The sequence below is a fragment of the Periplaneta americana genome, chromosome 10, assembly GCF_040183065.1.
Source record: "Periplaneta americana isolate PAMFEO1 chromosome 10, P.americana_PAMFEO1_priV1, whole genome shotgun sequence".
NCBI classification, from domain to species: domain Eukaryota; kingdom Metazoa; phylum Arthropoda; class Insecta; order Blattodea; family Blattidae; genus Periplaneta; species Periplaneta americana.
Genome location: NC_091126.1, coordinates 3,317,662 through 3,339,679, shown reverse-complemented (window position 1 = coordinate 3,339,679; position 22,018 = coordinate 3,317,662). Strand labels below are relative to the sequence as shown.

At 33.0% G+C, this 22,018-nt stretch overlaps 1 protein-coding gene across 4 annotated transcripts in view; it reads right to left on the bottom strand.

Moving 5' to 3' along the window:
* lbk (leucine-rich repeats and immunoglobulin-like domains protein lambik) overlaps positions 1–22,018 on the bottom strand; it is a 121,417-nt gene that overhangs the window by 75,770 nt on the left and 23,629 nt on the right. The window lies entirely within an intron of this gene.

The window sequence follows — 22,018 nt, the reverse complement described above, 5'->3', positions numbered from 1 at the left end:
TCAACACTGGCCAGATGAGTGGCGACTATTCATAGATTCGTCTATTCGTTAGTTTGAAGGCTGTGCTGCTACATATTGGCAATGAACTTCCATCAATACCTGTAGCGCATGCCGCTGATATGAAAGAGACATATCAAAATATGAAAGTAATTCTAGAGAAAATACAATATGGAAAATATGAATGGTATATCTGTGGTGATTTAAAGGTCATTGCGTTATTGCTTGGTTTGCAACTTGGGTTCACCAAATTTTGCTGTTTTTTGTGCCTCTGGGACAGCAGAGATAGGAAGTCTCACTATGTTACAAAATCATGGCCTAAACGTGAATCTCATATCCCTGGCCAGAAAAATGTGTCATATGTCCCTTTAGTGAATCCTGAAAAATATTGTTACCTCCATTGCATATTAAGTTAGGAGTAATGAAAAATTTTGTCAAAGCTATGGATAAACAGTCTGATGGATTCTTGTACTTGAAATCGAAATTCCCCAAAGTCAGTGATGCTAAACTGAAGGAAGGAATTTCTATAGGACCACAAATCCGGTCATTAATGGGTGATGATCATTTCGAAGGACTGTTAAATCCACTGGAGAAAGCAGCCTGGCAGTCTTTCAAAAGTTTATGTTTCAATTTTCTTGGAAACCATAAAGCAGAAAACTATCGTGACATAGTGACTGATCTTCTGCATTCTTATAAAGCTATGGGATGCAACATGTCTTTAAAAATTCACTTCTTGGACTCCCACTTGGACTTCTTCCCCGAAAATCTTGGAGCTGTCAGTGATGAGCACGGTGAGCATTTTCATCAGCAAATTTCTACTATGGAAAAGAGGTACCAAGGCAAGTGGAGTTCCAATATGCTGGCTGACTACTGTTGGACCAAGAAGAGAGACGTTCCAGATGCAAAATATGCCCGAAAATCACTATCACTTGCTAGGTAAGTCAGAATGAGTAGTTATAATGTTGAATTAGATAGCTAGTTACAGATTTTTTTAGAATATTATAAAAATTCAAATGAATATCACAAAAAACTCCTGCCCGATGGGGAAAAACTGAAATTATATTTGAATTCAGCACGAAATATTCTTCTAGAAAATGTTATTTTACTTCTTGTGAAAGAAAAAAAAAGTTCATTTTTGTCGACTAGTGTTATGAGTCATTCTACGTGAAATGAAACACTTAAAAAACACTACATTTTTATAAAAAGTTCAAACTTGTTTTATACATTTCCTACATCAAAGGAAGTTACTTCACGGCGTTAATTTTGATGTAATGTAACTTCTTCACAAAATTATTTGCAGTCAAATTGATAGACATTGGCTGGTTATGGTGTTTTACAAACACATGTAACTCCGAATCTGTAAATCGTACATAGCTCATTTTAAAGCTTAAAATGTGGGCTTTCAAACTACATCATTTCAAATGTAATTTAAGTTAAAGATAATTGAAATTAACATGATTTTAAAATTAATTCAGGAAATATTAAATTAACCAAATATGTTAAAAATGTTGCACAGTAAGATATATGCTTGAATACTTCATACCTGAGGACAACAAAGAAGAGGACAATGAAAGCCAGAGGCAAATTAGAGAACAAATGACAGAAGTTCCTGATACAGACAATGCCAGTGTGCCAGAATTTTGTCCTGCAGGTGTTCTTTTACATGCCAGTAAATCTACTGACACGAGCCTGTCGCATTTATTCACACTTAAATGCCATCAACCTGGCCCAGGATTGAACCCACAACTTCCGGCATAGAAGGCCAGCTCTATACCAACTGTGCCAACCACGCTGACCCGAAGCCCATGAATCAGGGATCCTGAACCTTTTCTTTATTTTATTAAATATATTTAAGATAATTACTAGGCATTCCTCATTCTTACTCATTTCTCACTGGAATGCCATCCATACTCATTGTAGTTTTAAGCTCTTCAAGTTCAAAATCTTTATCTAATAACTCATTATATCTCCAATTTAGAACCGAACTTTGTAACTCTATAGATTCGTTTATGCTAAATTTCTTCCTCAATCTATTGAAATGGTCCACCCATATTCCTTCTACAATTTCATTAATCTTGTCTTCTCATTTCACTAACCTATTTATTTCTTTCCATGCTGCTGCTGCTGCCGCCATATTATTATTTCTAATTAGGTCATTTAATTTATTAAGTTCATTTTTATTGAAATTTGTCTTTTTCTCAAGAAGTAAATCCTTATACTCTTTTTTTTTTAGGTTCAGAAATGCTTTTTTATCATCTATGCTGTTACTTTTTCTCCATAACCTATAAGCTCTCATATATTTCTTCTTACTTTCTCTGCATTTCGCATCATATCAACTTACCTTACCACCTAATCTTTTTCCCTTCTGCTTATGCATCACGTCTCTACTCGTTCTTTCCATACCATGCTAAACTAAGTTCAATGCTAAGTCCAAGTTGTTTGGTAATGTTTTCTTTATTCCTAGTTGTAGTAAAGAGCTCGTTTTATCCTCTAATAAACTTGCAAAATGTTCCTTTGCTTCTTCTTTCTATACTATTTTCATAGTCGCCTTCTTTTCATTATTACTCTCTTCCACTCTTTTATGTTCCTTCATCGTCTCCATTACAATTTCTACTTCTACTGACATGTGGCTACTTGTGGACCGATCTTCAATTCTAAAATTATTAATCATAAATATCAAATCATCTGTTATTAACATATAATCGATCATACATTGCTCATTTGTGCCAACGAAAGTGAAATTACCTTCACAGTCCTCTCCATATTTACTATTTAATAAATAGAAATTTTCCTCCTCGCAAAATTTTAATAGTTGTCTACCCTCCTCGTTATTCACTTCATCCTCATCCCATAGCATTAAGTTTTAGACATCTTCCTCTGCCATTCTTCCATTGAAGACCCCCCATTATTAATATTTCTTTCATTTTATACTCCTTTCTGTTTCTTTATTTCCCCTTTCAACTTGTACCAAAAATTCTTCTTGGCATGTTTTGAGTTCTTAGAGCGCATGTAGGTGCATCCTACTATAAATTTTACTTTCTTCTTCCACCCTAATACTCCGATCCATAACATGTCATCCAATCCTACTACTCAGGTTCTTTTTAATTATAAATGCAATTCCCCCTGGATTTCTTCCCATTTTCCTTTGTTTCAAAATAGTTTTACTACTTACTGGCTTTTAAGGAACCCGAAGGTTCATTGCCGCCCTCACATAAGCCCACCATTGGTCCCTTTTTACTATAGAACATAAAATCTTTTATTACTAACTTGTCATCATTTTTCAACCGTTTCCACTACCCCTAGAAGATCATATTCACCTAATAATCTATATATCTTTATTTCTAATTATGTTCAGGATGTCTTCCATTATTTATAAAGCCATATTTAAGTATTTCATTGCCCAGGTTAACATCCTCTGTTTGCATTTTCATCTCCAGTCAAACACCAGTTTCGCAGATTGTAACTCTTCTGCTCCCTTCCTGATGCTAACGCCAGCAAACTGCCATTCGGGGATGAAACAGTAATTTCGTTAGACCTGTTCCAGGACCCTTCGCTGCCCTCAGATGATCGACTCCTCCTGACCTCCTTTCTTGTCCTCGTTCGGACGTCTCTCGCTCCAGTCATATGTTCCTTATTTGCTGACTCAGGAGTGCCGCGTTTCCATACATTATTGTCTTGGCTGGTTTATCATCTCACGCATCATGTTGGCTGACGTCACTGTCTCAGCTGGCGCCTCTGTCGACCATATTTCCGCAATTTTTCCTGGTGACGATCTATTAACGTTCTCATTTCTTTCCCGTAAATCAGTGTTTATTCCATTCATCTGGCAATATTCTAAATCCACTATATTGCTGTTCATATTCAGTTTATTCTTCACTAGAACAGCAAACTGTTCCTTCGCTCTTGCCTTCGCCTCCTTCAGAAAAGGAATCAGTAATCTTTTTTTTCTTATCTCTGGGCTGAAATCTTGATCGATGCATATTTGAGAACCTCTCAGATTCCTTAGGTTATTCATGATGAACTCCTTCGTACATAAACTCGAGAATTTCACCATTATTGGCCTATTCTTCTGTCTTTCCAATCTGAAGGCTTCTTCTATTCTTCCCTCATTTACATTTAAATTGAACTCTCTACATACCGTATCACAGCCACTATGTTATATGTGTCTAATCTCTATTCTCTATGTTCTTCGTATACTTCAAAGATAATCAAATTCTTTTTTCCTTGGTTGAATTCTAAATTGTTCACCCTTGACTTCAACGTTTTCACCTCTTTGCACAGCTTGCTCACATTCTCTGTATTTTTATTCCATCTCTTGTCGCAATTCCAACATAGCAATATTTATTTGCATCAAAAAGTTATAAAAAAAGACTGCATGCAGCCAGCACCACACCTGCCCATCCTATTTGAGGACTCTCTTCTTTCACTTGATTATTATTTATTTTCAGTCTTCTTAAATTGAATCGCCCCATTCTACTTCTGTATAATCCTAATTCCATTTCCATATTCTCACTTAATACACTGATTTGCAACACTTGAAAAAAACACTTTTGCAGGAGACACTTTTTTTTTATTAAAACCCATAATCACTTAAGGCGTTAGGTATAGCTTACAGCAGTAACATTTTTGGAAATATTCAACATTTTTTTCCTCCATTACCGTATCTTGCACAATAATGAAAATTGGAATGTGTAAAACACTGTCCTTCTCCTACATGAAAAAAATATTTTTACGATTTTTAAAAATTATATATTTTTTTTCCAAAATTCAAAATGATGGCAGTTTACTGTGCAGTGATGAAGCGTTTCCCTCATAACTCATAAACTTGTTAACTTTTTCATATTCTCTCTCTTTCATTTTATTGCTGAAACTCATGTTTACAATATCATGCTCTTTCAACTACATTCCTTAATAAATAATATTTTTTTTTTTTTTTAGTGATAGAAGAAAATATTGATATTTGACCATTTTTTTAAATGAATTTATTTTTTATCACACAATCTATCAAAGGTAGAGAAGTGATTTTGCATCATATTGTAGATATGATATGCATAAATACACACAAAAAAGGTTCATCACAAAATGTTGGATCACAGTCTAGTATATACAGTCACGAAGCTAAATACGTAGTAAATATGCATCCATAGATAGTTGCTAACCACTAGGATCACTACTATCGCACCATTACAGATGAGGCGGAATAGTACCCGCACAGTCTATTGTTCCTAGCACCCTCACAACTCAAGCTCCGTGACTGTACATACTAGACTGTGATTGGATAGTTTTTTAGTTATGTGGAAAACACTTCATCACTGCACAGTGAACTGAATTTTGAAAAAAAAATAAATAAATAATTTTTTTTAAACCGTAAAAATATTGTTTTCATATAGAAGAAGGACAATGTTTTACACATACTAATTTGCATTATTCTACAAGGTACAGTAATGGAGGAAAAAAATGTTCTTTATTTCCAAAATTTTACTGCTGTAAGCTATACCTTAAATATCTCATTCGATCGCACTACACTAACCTGGTCACTCCCTTCCGCTCACACCAACGCGGTACTGGGACGCTATCGCTGCGAATTCGTCGTTATCTTCACACCAGAGCAGGATACAGTCGCAAATAGGATTCTTCTAATGAAGAAGTACTTCTGTTTCTTGCAGTTGCCGAAGATGATCATAGGTTCGTTCATATACTACTACACTCTTGCTGTCACAGTAGAACCTTTGTTAACCGAAACTCCAGTTAAGAGACCAGAAATTCTTTTTTTCACACAGTATGTTCTCATTTTTTACTGCGCCCTCTGTGGCTTTCAGTGATCGTGAAAAATTTGTAGAGTTTTCTTTAGCACACATACTCTAATACAGTGGTATTCAATTTTTGGTCGTCTTGATTACGTAAGTTAAAATGCTAACATATTTATTTTATTATACTTGTTGATAATTATTGCATTATATTATTGTATTTTTTTTTTGCAATATCAATTCTTGCTTGAATAATATTTTACGTAAATCATTAGTATTATTATTGCATCAATAACTACTGTATAATAATAATAATAATAATAATAATAATAATATTATTATTATTATTATTTATTTTTAGTAAAACATCAATCATAGTCTTTTCGTAATTCTTATATAACTGCAATGCAGTTTGGGGATACAAATATATGTTGGGGATATGCTAACAAAAAAAAATGGAATATCACTGTTTTAATAAATACTTTAAAATAATAGTATATAGTTCGAGATAATCATAACGAGCCACCAGCATAGCTCAGTCGGCTTTGCCTGACGATCCGCAGTTGTGTTCGGGCGCGGGTTCGATTCCCGCTTGGGCTAATTACTTGATTAGGATTTTTCCCGAGCTTTTCCCCAACCGTAAGGCGAATGTCAGGTAATCTATGGCGAATCTTCGGCCTCATCTCGCTATCACCAATTCCATCGATGCTAAATAACCCCGCAGTTCATATATCGTCGTTAAATAACCAAATAAAAAAATAAAATAAATCATAACATCCCACTCAACCTCACTTTCTCAGTGATTTTTAATAGGTATGAGAGAAGAGTTGTCTTTTGTTCACCGATATTTATAGTGTTAGGACTCATGGCACCAATTTATTTGCATAGTTGAGCAAAAGTATCCGATAATTTAATATTATTAGCGTAAGTGACTAATGGTTTATTCAATTGTAATACATTTTGGGCTTTAAAATTCCTGAAATCACGTAGGCTTACTGAAGCATAGTTGGGTGTTTTAAATTATGTTTTTGCCTTGTAGACTTATCATAATTGGTATGTATTAACGCTAAACTTGATATTCAATAAATTATCTTCAGCTTATAGTAGGGATTAAAAAATAAGCAATGAAAAAAAAGTCATTATTTTATTTAGGCCTATAATGAGTTCTTGAAGATAAGTTCATTTGTAATGAAAAGAACTTCGTGCATACAATATTGCACCAAATTAATTAGTCGTGCTTTATGGCATTCTGAAGTTGAGCAAGATATGCTGTTTTAACGTAATTTTTGGTACCTGTTCTTTTTTTTTAATTTGTGTGTAAATAATACATAAACTACCATAATTCTATAATCTGGTAAAATTATATAATGTCACAATATTATATCATTCAATAGTTGAGCAGTTTGGACTTTTTCCATGGCTAATTTAAAAAAAAATTATAATGCTCATTATTCCTATTGTTTCATAATTTCACTATTTCCACTGTTGATTATTAGTGTATATTATTCCTTGTTCTTTGTGTTAATGTTCCATATAATTAGTTTAGTTACAACTACGGTATTCTTCTTTTTATATATTTCACGTTACGGCAGCTTATGACATTGGGTTTTCGGACCGACTTGATGGTCGTCGATCAGTCGCACAGGCTAGCTATTTGTAATGATCCACACAGTAGGTTTTTACCTGAAGACGAAATGTTGTGTTATAATTTTTGACAATTAGCAATTGAAAAAGTCCAAACTGCTCAACTATTGAACAAGTCACCATTGCTCTCCCTCCTTCATGCAGAACAATATACCATGTTACATGTATCCTATTGTTATTTGACATACTGTTGGATCCACCAAAATACGAACGCAGTTTTGAGATTCACCTTCTGTATACACAAGTAAAAAATAGTTATAAAGCAGTGCATGCAGTTCTTTCCCTATTTCATCCCACAAGTGATCTTCCTATAATCTTCATTGCTCATGTCTCTTAACACACTCTATTAACTGTTCAGTCGCCATTGCCAAAATGAATGCGGGACGCGGGAAAATGCTGCTTGCAGCGAACTGGGAATAGTATGCTGCTGTCCCGCCACCCACTGTGCTGTACTCACAATTACACATCGGTTTGTTTCACTTTCGCTGCCGCTCCCGCATCCCGCGTTGGTGTGAGCAGACCTTTACTTTGCCGTGCCAGCGTCTACACCTTACGGAGCAAATTGCTAACCAACTGAATCCTTTGAATGCTGAATGATGAGCGGCAAAACGTATAGAACTATTGGCAATAAAACTAAGTAAAATATGTTTTGCTTCATGCACAGTAACAAAAATACCAGGTCTGAATTTTGCTCAATCTCTCTATTATGCCTGCTTTCATCCCCTCATTATCTATAGTATAATATTCTGGGGAAACTCAACCAACAATAAATTAATTTCCAAATTACAGAAGAGGGTTTTGAGAATAATCATGAAAGCAAGCAAGAGAATCAGTTGCAGACAAATGTTCAAAGAATTACATATTCTACTACTTCCTCGTGTTCATATCTTAGAGATCCTTGTCTACATAAAAACAAACCTGGCAGGCTTCCAGAAAATTATTATCAAGTATACATTCACACAACACAAGAAACAAAAACAACCTGTCCTCTCTCTCGCATAAAACTTTACTCTATGGAAAAAGTTTTACATATACTGACTTCAAATTACACAACAGGTTACTCCAGCACATTAAGGAAATACCTATAATTGGAAAATTTAAAAAGGTATTAATCGAAATTTACATGTGAAAAATGTTATTCTTTCCAGAAGTATTTAAATGAAGACTAAATTCAGTGGCTATGTTTCCTGCATATTCTACGTCATCATCTGGAGCATAAAGAATTTCGTTGCTAGAATCTACACTCAGTATCAATGACTACAGAATGCAATTAACAAACTAAGAATTAGTATATTCAGTTAGTCACCTTTAAAATGCCAATATATATGTAAAACAAGCTATGTGGTTTGAAGTCAGCTTTACAGGAGTGAAAAAACTTTACAAAAAGTTATTTGTGTTTATATCACTGTACTAAAATTTTGCTATTTTCTTTATTGTAAATTATGTTTCATTTAACAATGCTCGCAACTACCGAGATTATATCAGTGTCGCTGGTGTGCCAGAATTTTCTCCTGCAGGAGTTCTTTTAATGACAAAAAATTTACTGATATGAGCCTATCGCATTTAAGCACAATTAAATTCCACCAACCTGGGCCAGGATCGAACTCGCAACCTCTGGCACAAAAGGCTAGCACTCTACCAATTCCGAAACTTTCTTTGTTACTTTATTAAGATGGCAAATACATCAACTTTCAATGTTTAGGAATAATTTTATTTTAAAGACCATTCTGCTCTTTTAAATGCACCCAACTCACACGCACGCATGCACGCACACAGCAACAATATGTATAGTTCATTCTAAATAGTTATTATTCTTATAGCCAGTTTTACCAAGCTTAAGTATTTTTAATGGTTCATTAATTTATTAACTGGTTCAATAAAATTATTTTTATAGCTCAGCAAGCATCTTTTTAGCCTTAATGAACCAATAAATTTATCATCAGTTTAGTGATAGAAATTTCAAGACTGGTTTCACCAAGCTTCACTAAGGTTTCAATGATTTATTAATTTATTTATTGGTTCACTAGTTGCAATACAAAATGGAGGAACGTTTCGACGTAGAATTGTTATATCTGGAACTACTCGAAAATTAAGATTCAGATGGAGATAATGTTACCATTTAAGAAACGATAATTTTGAAAATATGAATGACACAAAAATTCACGAAAGAAACTGCATCACGAACATAGTGCTACTCGAAATTTTAGAAGAAACTGATCATAGGTTAGAATATCATAAGAACGGCTGAGACAAAGCTGAAACTAGTCAACTAGGTAACATACAACTGAGTTTTTATTTTAACACATAAAAGTGGTTATTATAACTACATACCAGTACCTAAGAAATATTAGTAAATTAATACCCAATGTGCATTCAAACATAACAAGATTTAACTGGTATATTATTAGTATTAAATTTACGCAGACATTGAACATCTACCTTGAAAATAGTTATTTCACACAGCATATTTGGGATTAAGTTTCTACTTTCTTTCAGCTCTGCAACTATACTTCACAGTACAGTAAATTCATAAATCTTTAATTTTTTTCATTCTGGATCACAGGTTTCAAGAATATTATGTATACCTAAATAGCAGCTGTTGTATATAAAATATCATACTCCCTCAAATGATGTCACCACTGCAATCAGGAATGCAATAATTACAAAACTATAATTATGGCAATAATAATAATAATAATAATAATAATAATAATAATAATAATGGTAATGGTAATAATAATAATAATAATAATAATAATAATGGTAATAATAATAATAATAATAATAATAATAATAATAATAATAGTAATTACTTAAATTGGTAATGTATTACTTTAATTGGTAATAGTTGGGTGAAATAGAAGTACTTATAAGTCAGATTTACTTTTGCTTATCGAAGGTGTTATTATAGAATAGTTTGTATTTATAGTCCTAGGTTTATTGCATCTACTATTTATAGATTTACGTTTATTTTATTTTTTTCATTTACGTTTATTATATTTTATTTCATGTAATTGTAATTATTGTATATTATATATCACTGCCACTGGGTGTATACCCAATTGTAGTGTTAATAAATAAATACATATATACATACATACACATACATACAATAATAATAGTACTTTTACTCCATTTAATATTATTTCGTAACTGCTTTGCTTCATTGTTGGTCTGCAGGCAATGATGTAGCACGTACTGTCTTACAAAAAAGTTTTGTCGCAGTCCCAGAAAGGAGGCAGTGCGCATGAGCAGAGGACGAGCGATCTGATTCACAAGAGAACAACTAGTTGAGGTAATATGATTAGTTCCGTTTCGTTGTATGTCGTCCCTTAGTATTTAGAACAAGTGCCAGAGAAAAGAATTCAGCGTAAATAAGTAGTGCGGTAAAGACTGTTAACAAATAAAGAAGTAAATTAATTTAACAAAGAGAAAAAAAAAAAGGAATGCATAACAGCGAGGTCGAACAGATGACCAACTGATTCGGAAACAGATGCTCTGTCCACTAGACTAAAGTTTTCGTGAAAACATTCTGTATGAACCAATGCAATACTCCAGGATATGTGTATCACAAAAATGGACATTAACTTGATTTATTTGAAATCAATTAGACACGATTCGCATTATTTGTGGAAATATGTTTTGTCCTGTGACTTATAAATAAAGTAATGGGGTGTGAAAATCGTTATTCCTTAACTATATTTAACTTATATCTTTATTAATATATCATTATGTTTAATAGTCATACTGTTGACTAAAGTTCAGCGCACACCCGACACTATACTATATAGCACTACGCTTATATTTTTGTGAGATATTATAGCTAGCGATAAGATATGAAATGCGCATAAGGCATTTTCTACAAGATGGCCAAGAGGATGGATCCAGAGGGATTGTTATTGTTTGCACTGGATTTAAAACAGAAGCAGAAGAACTGGATTCATGAAATTTATAATTGTTTCCTTCCCGAAGAAAATTTAATTTTCCAGCAGGATAACCACCCCGCACACACTGCCATAAATGTTCAAAGATGATTCACAGGAAGGTCTGAAAACGAGGATTGACAAATATCGAGACAATCCACCTCAAAATCCAGATCAGTTGTGGGATCAAGTTCTGGCTACCTGGAGAGATCTTACTGAGGGCCAGAACTACAGTATTTCCGCGATCTGGTGAACTCAATGCCACAAACATGTCAGGCAGTGATAGACGCCGGTGGCATGTGGATAAAATATTAGATCCACATGTGTATTTTTTTATTTTCCTTTAATTTGTTTATTTATGTTTGTTTTATTTCAGGAAGAAAATTGATCTCCCAAGAGTTTTTTTATTCTCCTAGTCGAGCCAGAGTTGGGAAACAATTCGTTCCACTATAGAAAATGAAGTGAGGTAACATGTATAAAAATTAGTTACGTTAATAAAAAAAAAAGTTGATCTGGTCGGGAATCGAATGCAGTTCCAGAAGTCTGGAAGCCAGCACACTGACTGCTTGGTGAAACTGGCCCTTCACTGTTTTTAATGATTAATTTATTTACTGGTTCATTAAAACAATTCGTAGCTCACCAAGTATCTTTAGCTCTAGTGAACCAGTAATGCTATCATTAATTTAGTGATAGAAATTTCAGTCTTTAAATTTTTAATGGTTCACTAGTTGCAATAAAAAATGGCGGAAAATATTAAACATTTCTTAAATGTTTATTTTGAAAATCTGAACGACAACATTTCACGAAAGATACTGCATCACGAAGATCGTGGTACTCAAGATTTTAGAAGAAACTGATCACATAATATTATATCGTAAGAATGACTCAGACAAAGCTGAATACAGTCAACTAGGTAACATACAACTTAGTTTTTATTTTAACACATGAAAGTGATTATTATAACAACATACCTAGGAAATATTAGTACATTAACACATAATGTATATTCAAACATAACAAAACTTCATTGATATATTAACTTCCATTTACTAGAATTAAATTTACGCAAGCATTGAACGTTTACCTTGAAAATAGTTACTTAACACAGCATATTAATTGATATCAAGTTTCTACTTTCTTCCAGCTCTGCAACTATACTTCACAGTCAATTAAATTATAAATCTTAAATTCTTTTCATTCTGGATCATAAGATTCAAGAATATTACCTATACCTAAATTGCAATTATTGTATGTGATATATGATATATATATATATATATATATATATATATATACATATATGTATGTATATACTGTATATATATTTTTTTTCAACATATTCGGTCCTGCTGGCCCTTCGTATTTCTATGTTATTGTGTATAAAATATCATCCTCCCTCACATGAGGTCAACACTGTAGAGTAATCAGGAATGCAATAAATACAATTATAATTATGACGAAAATAATAATAGTAATAATCATAATAATGCAGGGAGATGCATTGTCACCTCTACTTTTTAACTTCACTCTAGAATATGCCATTAGGAAAGTTCAGGATAACAGAGGGTTTGGAATTGAACGGGTTACATCAGCTTCTTGTCTATGCGAATGACGTGAATATGTTAGCAGAAAATCCACAAACGATTAGGGAAAACACGGAAATTCTACTTGAAGCAAGTAAAGCGATAGGGTTGGAAGTAAATGCCGAAAAGACTAAGTATATGATTATGTCTCGTGACCAGAATATTGTACGAAATGGAACTAAACAAATTGGAGATTTATCCTTTGAATAGGTGGAAAAATTCAAATATCTTGGAGCAACAGTAACAAATATAAATGACACTCGCGAGGAAATTAAATGCAGAATAAATATGGGAAATGTGTGTTATTATTCGGTTGAGAAGTTTTTGTCATCTAGTCTGCTGTCAAAAAATCTGAAAGTTAGAATTTATAAAACAGTTATATTACCGGTTGTTCTGTATGGTTGTGAAACTTGGACTCTCACTTTGAGAGAGGAACAGAGATTAAGGGTGTTTGAGAATAAGGTTCTTAGGAAAATATTTGGGGCTAAGAAGGATGAAGTTACAGGAGAATGGAGAAAGTTACACAACGCAGAGCTGCACGCATTGTATTCTTCACTTGACATAATTAGGAACATTAAATCCAGACGTTTGAAATGGGCAGGGCATGTAGCACGTATGGGCGAATCCAGAAATGCATATAGTGTGTTAGTTGGGAGGCAGGCGGGAAAAAGACCTTTGGGGAGGCCGAGACGTAGATGGGAAGATAATATTAAAATGGATTTGAGGGAGGTGGGATATGATGGTAGAGACTGGATTAATCTTGCTCAGGATAGGGATCAATGGCGGGCTTATGTGAGGGCAGCAATGAACCTCCGGGTTCCTTAAAAGCCAGTAAGTAAGTAGTAGTAAAGAATCATAATAATAGTACTTTTTTCTCCATTTACTATTATTTTGTAAATGTGTTACTTCATTGTTGACAGGCATGCAAATGATGTAGCAGGTACTGTCTTAGAAAAAGTTTTGTCGCACAGATACTTTGTAAGTCCCAGTGCGCATGATCAGAGGACGAGCGATCTCATTCACAAGAGAATTACTAGTTGAAGTAATATAATTAGTTTCGTTTTGTTGTTATGTCGTCCCTTAGTAGTTAGAACAAGTTCCAGGGAAAAGAATTCAGCACAAGTAAGTAGTATGACAAAGACTGTTAACAAATGAGTCATTCCACATCAAATCGCACAGCAATAAAACACGACCTTCTCGGAAATGGTCGAATTTTTTTTCATGAATTCCAGACATCAAATAAGGAGACCCGTATTGTTTTATTTTCACAATTATTAATTATTTGTGTAGTTATGACTATTTGAAGTTACGCAAATTATGTGCGCACTCTTACATAAACTCACTTGGAACTCTGTGCCTACATATAACCGAGATTTGCGGTTTGGCGCATTTGAAAGACTAAATACAACACTTTTTATTACTTTAGGCCTATCACAAATAAATTTAAAATTTGGCCCATTTTTTTAATCATTTCTTTTTCAATGCAAAATTACTGTATTAAATAGCCAAGTTAAAAATCTGAAAAATATATATAGACTTGTTCGCTGATGTATTATCTGGAAACTACTGCATTTATAAATATGGGATCGGCACCCATACATTTGTAACAATTTATTTTCTGGAAGCATGCACGCACTCACAATGCCCAGCTAATGAACTGCTTGCAGCCATAGGCTAGAAGGCTGCCCGTGGCTAGTTTTACGAAATTCCCTGTTGCATCTGATGTCACCATACTAATCATCAAATGATTAATACCTTAAGGAACAGTAAATATCTTATCTAAAATTATTTTATTATTGTCAGCTCAGCTAAGAGGGGAAGCCCCTCACAGTACTACATGTTTATACTGTAATATAGCCAAGTGTTTGATGATAGCAAGACTAGGTAAGGCAGTAAACTTTATGGCAGTAAACAGATGACAGGAGACAAAATATACAAGAGAAAAATAATCAGTTTGGGTTTGAATTTCACGGAGTGACGTGACTTCTATACAAAATGAGTGATGGTAAAGATCGCGTAATATATAACAAGTGTTTAAATCCATTTACCTTCCTAATCACGCTTTTAAAAAGAAAAGTATACTAAGACGCGTAAGTCGCGACTTATTGATAAAGCTCAATTTAAAGGAGTCTTTGAATGTGCAAATATGTGATTTATTCCGTAAAAATCAATCAATTTCCGGATAGGTCAGGTGAAATTACATGTGAAGCCTGTAGTTCTTGTGATATTAATAAACATGAATCAAATGAAAGTGCGGACAGAGAAAGTGATCATCCCAGTTCTTCTTCTAGCAGTTCTATGGATACAGTGCTAGAAATCACTAATATTGAGGAATTAAACAAGAGTTTGATGTCAATAGAATCCCCTATCAAGAAAAGGAATCTACAACAAAAACTATACCCCCGTGGAAAGTTTAAAAAAATAAAAGGCTCCCTAGCATGTAAAGCTTTTCATGTAGAAGATGCATCGTCATCCCTTCAAAAGTCAGCCATATTTTATTTTTGACGGAATGAAAAGAAATGTACAACCTGAAAATTACATAGTTATTGCAGACTTTTCTGAAAATTATTCATTTGTAATACAAGATTCAATACAAGGTGTGCATTGGAACATATGCCAAGCCACAATAAAATACAATTTTAATTTTACTTCCTACTTTATTTTATTTTATATTCTCTTATAGGCCTATTAATATTATATCTGAACTGCGACCGAACACGAGCGTTGCTCATTCGGTCTCAAATTTTGTTAATACTACTGTATCTCCTTTTTTATATTGATTGTATTATTTTATTTCTATTTCTCTTGTTGTAATTATATTCTTTATTCTGTATATTTAAATAAACAAATAAATAAATCCTTTCGTAGTATATTTCAAGGAGATACAGAAATTCATTACAAAAGTATTGTCATCTCAGAAACCATGAAACATGACACCGATCCCTTTCACTTTTTTCAATCCGAAACAATCAATTTCTTAAACCAAGAATTCAACGATATGAAAAAAATCATCTACTGTTCCAATGGATCAAGTTCACAATACAAAAAAAAAAATTTTTTTTTTTTAAATAATTGCTTACATGAAGACGATTATGGAATTAGTGCTGAATGATACTTCTTTGCAACGTCGCATGGTAAAGGTCCATGTGATGGCATTGGAGGAATTGTTAAAAGACTTGCCACGAGAGTTAGCCTATACAAGATCCTATAACAACACCAAAAAAAAAATTGTTTGATTGGTCACAAAAAATATTTCTAACGTGTCATTTACATTTTGTCCATTGAATAAGCACAAAAACCACACTGAAAATTTGCAGGCCAGATACCATAATCTAAAACCAATAAGTGGTACGTTAAAATTACATTCTTTCATTCCGTTGTCAAAAACTGAAGATTTAGAAAAACAATTTTCTTTCAAGAAAGAAGGTAGGCGAATGAAAATTTAAAGTATGAATGAAAAGAAACATTTAAAAAGCATAATGTACAAATATTTGTAGATTTCATAATAAGTAAATTAGCAGTGTTTCCTCGAGTGACTTGATCCATACTGGGTGTAATGTTGCAACATTCAGTCAATCATCCAGCGCCGATAAACCTCCCAGCGCGTTTTAACACTTCCCGTCCACTGCTGCTGCGCCAACCGCTACACATTGTGTCGTAAGTAATTAAATTTCCATTAAACTATTGGAGATCCCATTCTGATTTTTTCTGGAATTATTAAGAATACTTCAGTGCACCTAGCAGGCATTTTTTTAGATTTTTAATAGGGCTATTTCACATTGATATATATGTTTTAAAAATTGAATTATAAAAAAATATTTGTAATAATTATATTAAAATTAATTAGTAAATATTTAATAAAATACAGTACTTTAAGCTTTTAAATGCATTTTTCAAAAAATTTTTAACATCAATATCGTCAGAAATATGACGCTTTAAATGTTGCATTGTGCGACATTTTTAACGAATTTTAACATGTAATATTTTAAAAACACGTGGACTTAGGAGGAAATAAAAATACACTTGTTGGTTTATTAGACCCATAGAGTTGGTAAAAAAAAAATATAAACGAAATCAGAAATATGAAGGTCAAAATTTGTATAATTTTGTGCGATTTGATGTGGATTGACTCACATAAAGAAGTAAATTAATTTAAAAAATATATAGAAAAAAAAGAGAAAGAAATGCATAACAGTGAGTTCGAACATGCAACCGACTGATTCGGAAACAGATGCTCTGTCCACTAGACTAAAGCCATCCATGAATATGTTTTCTGTATGAACCAATGCAATTACTCCAGTATATGACTATCACGAAATTGGACATTAACTTGATTTACTTCAAATTAATTAGACATGGTTAGCATTACTTGTGGAAATATGGTTTTTCCTGTAATTTACAAATAAAGTAATGGGGTGTGAAAGAAGTTAATCACTAACTATACGTAACTTAAATCTTGATTAATATTTTATTATGTTTAATAGTCACACTGTTGACCGAAGGCCAGCACACACACACACCGGACACTATACTATATAGCGCTATGCTTTTTTGCGATTTTATAGCTAGTGATAAGATTTGAACATGCACACACTAGATGCTGTAATAATGCTTGATCAGAGAAATTTTCTGCAAGATGGCCAAGAGGATGGATCCAGAGGGATTGTTATTATTTGCACTGGCTTTAAAACAAAAGCGGAAGAAATGGATACATTAAATTAATTTATAATTGTTTTCTTTCCGAGGAAAATTTAATTTTCCAGCAGGATAACTGCACTGCCATAAAGAGATGGTTCACAAGAAGGCCCGAAAAAAAGGATCAACAAACATCGAGACCACCCACCCCAGAATCAGATCAGTTGTAGGATCAAGTTCTAGCTACCTAGGAAGATCTCGCTGAACTAAAACTATTTTCGCGATCTGGTGTACTACCGGAACTATTTTCGCGATCTGGTGCACTCAATGTCAGGCAGTGATAGACAATGATGGCATGTGGACGAAGTATTAGATCCACATGTGTATTTTTTTTATTTTTCTTTAATTAATTTGTTTATCTTTGTTTTATTTCGGGAAGAAAATTGATCTTCCAAGTGTTGGGAACCAGAGTTGGGAAATAATTCCTTACACAAAAAAAAAAAATAAATAAATAAAAAACATAGAGATGTAATATGTATAAAAATTAGTTACGTTAATAAAAAAACGTTGACCTGGGCGGGAATCGAACTCGGGCCCTGGGAACCACAGGCTAACACGCTTCTGACTGCACCACCAGAGTGACGTCAATAATGCAGCACGACGAGAGGCCTATAGCTGCTCGGCTAGAAGTCTATGGAGACAGCGCAAATACAAACATACTCATGTTAATCATGTGTCAAAACTTCAACATTTCCATCACCAAGAGACATGGAAAAACTTTTTTCTGAGGATGTACACAATTTGCGATATAGTATACAGTGGTTTCACAAAAAAAAAAAAATGTTGTGATATAGTTATAAAAAATTCATTGAACGCATTTACCTGTAATGAGCCATTACTTATGTTCATTAAATGTTAAGAAAATTTGGTTGGTGAGCAGCTCGCATTTTAGTGAATGATTAAATATTTTAATGTTCAGTAGTTAATGTTTCATTTGGACAGATTTACTGAAGGTTAGTGAAACCAGCCCTAAGTCTGATGAAAAATCTAAATCTTCTTCTATAATCTGCATGGGTGAAATTCCACTCCTTGTGGTGTCAGAATTGGAACATCTCTTCCACGTGGACGCATCTTATTTTTGATGGCAGGTTTGAGTACTTGAATGACCTTCTTGTTTTTTTCATTAAATCCGAATACCTTATGAACATAAAAATTGCATTTATTTCAATGATTTGCTATTCACGCCAAACTATTGGAACACCAAGTGGCAAAGATGAATGCATCTATTTGTACAACTGCCTTCTACTTCCTTCACAAATTTTAAACACAACATGTGGAGAAAACATTTTGTACTTGTCTCCTAATTTCGTTTTAAATTATGCCAAATATAAACTCTTGAAAAACCAAGTACCATAACATTTCTTCCTCATGTTTCATCATGTTAACACCCACATAATTACGTAACAAAAACTGTTTCAATGATTCACCAATCGAACTTGCCATTTTAACCACATAGGGGGATGAAAAACAAATAGTTTTCAAGGCTATCACTAACCTACTCTCAAAACAGCAATAACACAACCAAACATACAACAAAAGCAATAATAGATTGTGGCAAAACGCGATTTGAGACATTTACACAATTATCATACCATGCTGTAAGTGCTGCATACAATGTTATAATACCGAAATAATCTGCTATCAACGCTGTGCAAAATCTGTACATGATATGATGAAACATTTCATCCACAAAATCTTCACAGATCTGTGTAATACGGAGAAAAATAAAATAAACTTCTTCGATATCAGACATGTTGCATTACATCATGCTTTTTCAAATAAGACATTATAGGTAAGCAAACTAAATGCGAGACAGGAAATGAGTGAGATAACATTAAATATTACCGACTAATTTATCAACATTGTCTCACATTATTTTCCATCCTAATGAATTACAGAAACAAATAAGATAATATCACGATAAAACATTTCCAAGAAAACATTTCTATTCAGCAAATAAAGATAATCAAATTTTAAACACAAGAAAGGTTTATTTGTACGTGTGTTTCTTTTTTTTACAAAATATGTGCAACTTCATTAGAGAACTGAAGAAGTTAACCCATCATCCAAATGATCAGTGCATCGGTTTTTCACGCACTTATTGCGGATAAGATAAGAATTCTACACTACCATTTCAGACAGTACAGCAAGCTATCTCAAAAAATGGGTTAACTCAAAGTCATTGCCCTTGACAGGCTCAACAGACTGGGAGTGAGAGGAAATACAATAATTATGATCAATGTGAAGTTAAAATTTAAAACAAGTATGCTACCAGCAGTTGTGTACAATTCTTCATAATGAAATATCAGAATCAGTTCTCAATATTCAACATTTGTACTACTCTACATGACATGACTTTAGCCTACTCAGGAAGTTTTATCTATGGGTCATTCCAAGGAAAACAGTAGGCCGTGGAACCTGAACAACTCAGAATTTGTTCATTTTTTTAATATGTTACAATACTCCTTAGGGTAAACATTACCCAGCAATTAGCCATTTTCATGTCACCACAGAGGGTTGCAATACTACACTTTCAGTACTAATTATTTTCTCCTGGATATATGAGTGAGCAGAAAAATGTTTTTAAGGTATCATTAGTAACAAGACTGCTAAGATATGTGTGTATTTATTACAAAAAATAAAATAAATATATTTCTAACTCAATATCAAGCATTTTAATTTTAATGAAAAAAAATAATGAAAATTAGATCGCATATTTTCTTACACATATTCAAAGTTGCATAACGAAGTCTTAAAAACTACGTCTGTGAAAAATGAAAACTTACAGAGCTGCAAAATGGCTTGGCACTAGCGCTGCTTGCTTTTTGGTATTCCATCACTGCTTTGCGCTGATTGAAACCTCCCTGTGGTGAATTCTTGGTCTGGTTCCCATAGCAACTTCTCTAGGAGCTTCAGATGAAGAGGAGAACGTTTTATCGAAATTGTGTTTTCATTAACAGGAATAACACAATGAATGTTCTTGGAATTGTCTTTAATCAAACTTTTCGGCATTTAATAACTGAGCTTTCTCATCATGTTCTTCTTTAGATGTAAATGAAAACAAAATTCCTTTAACATTACACACTGCCCATTCATGAGACTTCCCTGGAGATTAGCATAAGAGGTTAATCTCTTGACTGTCCCACCTACACCAATTCAAGAGTCTTATCGTGAAAAAATGCCATTCCACCAAGAAACTGAAATCTTTCTCACGATTCACTAAATTGATGACATTATTTTTTGGTTGTTTTTGTATTGCCTGCCACACCGTTAATGAAGTAGTAGATTTTTTTAATTTTGAGGAATTTCTCTTTCAAATATCCAATAATTTTCTTCTGGAAAAAGATGAAAACCTGCACTGTCGTGAATCAAATATTAATGATAATCAACTATGCGACAAATCACGATCACTTGCATTTTATATTTTTATATACATGGGTGTACTGTCACTTAATTGTTGTTCCAATGGCAACCCTGTATAGCATATTGTATTACGAAACTAATTTTCTGAGTAATCACCAATAACGATCAATTCTCCTAGCTGGATCTCAATTTTAAACTGTTTTACGTAACTCAATTCAGCCTTTGCTATGAAATTGTATAATTTGAATATCTGAAGATAAAAGATTAAATTGTTTACTAAACAAGTTGACATGTTTAAACAAAAAGTTTTGAAAAAAGTGTTCAAAATTATTTAAAACAATATCCAGTGATTAAAGCAAGTTTTAAACACGACATTTAAAACTATATATTTAAAACATGTTTCTTTTTAAGACATTTCATACAAGTTATTTCTCTTGTTTTCTGGTTGTTTTATTTCATCCTAATTGTTTACAATATAAAATCATGTTTGCCTTCTATTCCTTTATAAAATTTACAGTGTATGAATTTACAGTAGTGTTCCAGACTTTATGGGGCCAAACTTTTATTTTTTCCAAACAAATATTAGCCTATTATTAATAAGGAATTTTTGTAGAATTTACAGACAAAACAATTTGAATGTTGGTATCTTGCATTTAAGCCTAATGTATAAAGCCTGTTTTATTTTATCTATAAGAAATCCACTGAAAATAATTTGAATATGCAAGAAAAAATAGAACTTCTCACCAAAGCTTTCAACAAAATCAAGAACCAGCAACCAGACACAGTGATATTTTCTATATTTCGAAAAAAGTTTCCGAACTTAAAAAAAAAAAAAAACATTTTAAAAATAAATTTTCGAGGAAAAAATACAACAAAATTGTTTATGTAATCGAAGGACAGATATGCTAAAAGCATATCTTATGAGCTTTAATATGAGCCGAATGTGAATAAATTGTGTTAATTAGTAACGGAGATATTATCATTTATATATAACAGTGTGCACGCTATTACGTAAGTTTTGAAATTAAATACTTTTCACAAGAATCAAGTTTTATGAAAATAAAAA